Genomic DNA, 3,520 nt, shown 5'->3' with positions numbered 1-3,520 from the left:
TTCAGGTCACTGCCTAGAATCGAACTCGGAATCTTGGGGATAAGAGCGCAGGCTACTAACCCCAAGATTCCGAGTTCGATTCCAGGCAGTGACCTGAATAATAATAATAATAATAATAATAATAATAATAATAATAATAATAATAATAATAATAATAATAACAATAATAAGAACAACAACAACAACAACAACATCGAAAAATATCTTAGGAATGAGAACCAAGGTTCGAAATTTCCCCCAAGACACCTGATGAAGGCTGGAGGGTGTATGAGCCGAAACGTTTTGTTAACAACAAACAAAATGAGGACAAATATCCGTCAATTGTAAATAATGTACATAATTCCTCATCTCTTAGATATAGAACTGTATTGAAATAAGATGTCACTACTGTTAATATCATCCGTGGATAACGTTTTGTATATATATATATAAGTATTATTTATGTATGTCATTATTCAGTTTATTTATTAGGTGTTTCGGTTCCAGATCTTTTAAGGCCTAGCCACTGACCAGACACGACACAGCCAGTTCCAGCGACAATGCAGACGACAACACCTGCACCACGGTTGAGATTTACCAAATTCGTCCAACAGCATTACGGCAACCTTCTTAATATCGACAACATCATCTCTCTTCGTACACAGCTCAACCAGCAACTAGCCCAGGTCCCAACACTTCACTGTTCGTGAATTACTGCACCATGGATCAACAGCAAGAACTCTTGTATCAAGTGACCCACACAACCACGACTTCGCGTACGACATGTACCTACAACCGGCTCAGCATCATGGCCGCGACTTCTTCATGCAGTATTTTAACTACCGTGTACAATTGACTACTTGTATTCTCATTCTTGTGTCTATGAACTTCTCACTTTGATAGCTATAGGCTCCTTCGCTGTCATCTTCTTGACTGCCATACTTATATTTCTTAACACCCACGCATACATATAGGCTTACACGCACAAACACATTTTGTTCTCATGACGGCCTATCTATTATTCTGTATACATGAAGCACACACAGACACACGTTTACATATCAATAAATCTTCCCTTAACCAAAAAAAAACAAACAAAATTATTCAGTTTATTTCAAGGTTTCTTGCCAGTAGACAAAGAATCAGTTTCTAACCTAGATCCAAGGGTTCTTGTATGTATGTATGTATGTATGTATGTATGTATGTATGTGCGACTGTGTGCGTGTGTTCATTTTATTTTTCACATTTTAAAATATGTTTCAAATGGTAAAATATTTCATATTAAGATAGATATTGCTGGCAAATAGGGAATATTTTCGGATAAATAATGAAAATAAAAAAAACTAAATATATTTGAATGTTATTGCATAATTAAATGTTTATTAAACCTTCACTTAATTAAACATCTAAAATATATAACATTAATTTAATATTGGAATAACTGCATAAAATTCACAATTTTGCGAACGTCAATATTCATACAATAAAGTTTAGAAAAATATAAGAATATGGTTGGTAAATTGAATATGATGTACTGTCACGTGAATATATTTATAAAGGTAATTTCTGATGAGAGTAAATTAAAATTTTTGTATTATTATCAATGATGACATTTTCAATTAGCTTGATGCAAGATATTAATTTGAAAATTTGTCAAATGTTCAGCAAATTGTTGAATCATGCTTATTATGATAAAATTAGTAAAGTTTTTCTTTAAATTATTTTTAAATAATGTAATTAGTAGCTTTTAACCTATGAAGATGCACAATAAATATACTTGATAATGAATTTGAAGCAATCTATTTCCTTCAAAGAGAATAAAAAATGAGGGTTAAGCTGCTCAAACTGTTAATTGACTTACTAAACGCTTTTTGGTGCTTAGTAATTTTAATTACACTCTACATTTTGTGTTTAAACTTTTTGCAGAACAAACGTTGTCATTTATCAGTTTAGAGTCGATAAAAATAGTAACTGCTATGTTCCCTTGTTGCTTCTAATAACTATATTTATGTCTAGGCCTTTGAAGAATGGAACCTGCATAAGAATTCACATTTGTTGAAACGAAAATGTCGGTAAAGTAAAAAGAATGGAAGCGCATTCTGCGCATTCTGAGAAATATTTTTGAGTATCTAGTCTCGTTCTGTGTTCAAATAATTGTAAAACTCAAATAGATATATTTCCACGAAATACACTTAGACCATTACTCATTGCTGTTCATTAAGAATTCTGGCGTGCAAACTAAAAAGAGAATGCCTCTATGAGATCGATCGTACTGCAAAGAATAACAGTCAAATTTTATTTTCATCATGCTCTATTGTCTTTTAGAAATCAACATTGCATAATACAACAAAGATAAACAAAAAGACAGGATCACCATAGCTGGAATGAGTTTGATCATAAGTTTGCCCAATCAAAGCACTCTAAATTGTAAACAGCATCAACAATAGGAAACGCTGCGGCACTATGTCTTTCTTTACGTTCTGAATTCAAATTTCGCTGAGGTCTACCTTACATTTCGGAATGGATGAAATAAGTACCACTTGAGCATGGCAATGGATACAATCGACCGTCCCTTCCCCACAAATTTTAGTCCTCTTGCCTGTGTAGAAAGGATTATTCTTGTGCGTTATTTGTCATATATTCGTAACTATGATAAATATCGGTTTCAAATTTTGGCACTAGGCCAGTATTTCAGGGAGTGGAAGTAAGTCGGTTACATCTACCCCAGTGGGCAACTGGTACTTTATCGACTCCGAAAGGTTGAAAGGCAAAGTCGACTTCAGCAGAATTTGAAGGCAGAACGTAAAGACGGACGAAATGCCGTTAAGCATTTTGTTAGGCGCTGTAAAGATTGTTTCAGCTCACCGTCTTAACTATAATAAATATTAGGATGAACAATTTAAGAAAGTACAGGATTATAGCAAGAATATTTGTATGTAATCGAAATAAATGTATTTAAAGGTTATCTAAGGAGCTTATAAAGACATATAATATAGGGATTATAATAGCAGAGTATCTCCATATCTAAATATATTTAATCATAATAACAGTGTATCTAGACTATATATCTAAATAAATAAGGAAGTGAATATTTATTATAGAATAAAAGAAAGAAATCAAACAAAACTACTGACACAACAGAGTGATACTCATAGGGAAACCAAATCTTAACATGAAATTAATAAGTGTTAGTAGAATGCCTGAATCGGAATGCTAAAAAGAAAATCTATGAGCAAACTACAGAGGTATGTATCGGCTAAACTTATGTAGTGAATTTCTCGAGTTTTAATGTTAAGGGAGAAAAGAAATTTAATGTTTCGTGTTGTTCTTTTACCCGAGAGGGAAAAAATGATATTAAATGAAATTTTTTTCAGGTGGGACATTCTCTCTGTGACTCTTTCACTCCCTGTCTTTTCTCTCTCTTTCCCTCTATCTGTCTGTCTGATTGTTTCTCTCTCCCCCCTCTCCCCTCTCTCTCTCAAATGAAGGTAAGACCTGAAACATCAGATCTTTTTCTTCCAAAGGTATACGAGATTATGCA

The 3,520-nt window shown here is 33.2% G+C and overlaps 1 long non-coding RNA gene across 1 annotated transcript in view; it reads left to right on the top strand.

Annotated features, from left to right (window-relative positions):
- The window catches only part of LOC106871886 (uncharacterized), a 19,015-nt gene extending 15,771 nt beyond the window's left edge, over positions 1–3,244 (top strand). Inside the window, exon 3 of the long non-coding RNA XR_001409709.2 lies at positions 460–3,244. This is a non-coding gene — a long non-coding RNA (uncharacterized LOC106871886). The remainder of the gene's footprint in view (positions 1–459) is intronic.
- Positions 3,245–3,520: the final 276 nt, after the last annotated feature.

This window comes from Octopus bimaculoides, chromosome 1 (genome assembly GCF_001194135.2).
Source record: "Octopus bimaculoides isolate UCB-OBI-ISO-001 chromosome 1, ASM119413v2, whole genome shotgun sequence".
Taxonomy (NCBI): Eukaryota; Metazoa; Mollusca; class Cephalopoda; order Octopoda; family Octopodidae; genus Octopus; species Octopus bimaculoides.
Note: the sequence above shows the minus strand (reverse complement) of the source record. Positions and strands in the feature narration are given on the sequence as shown.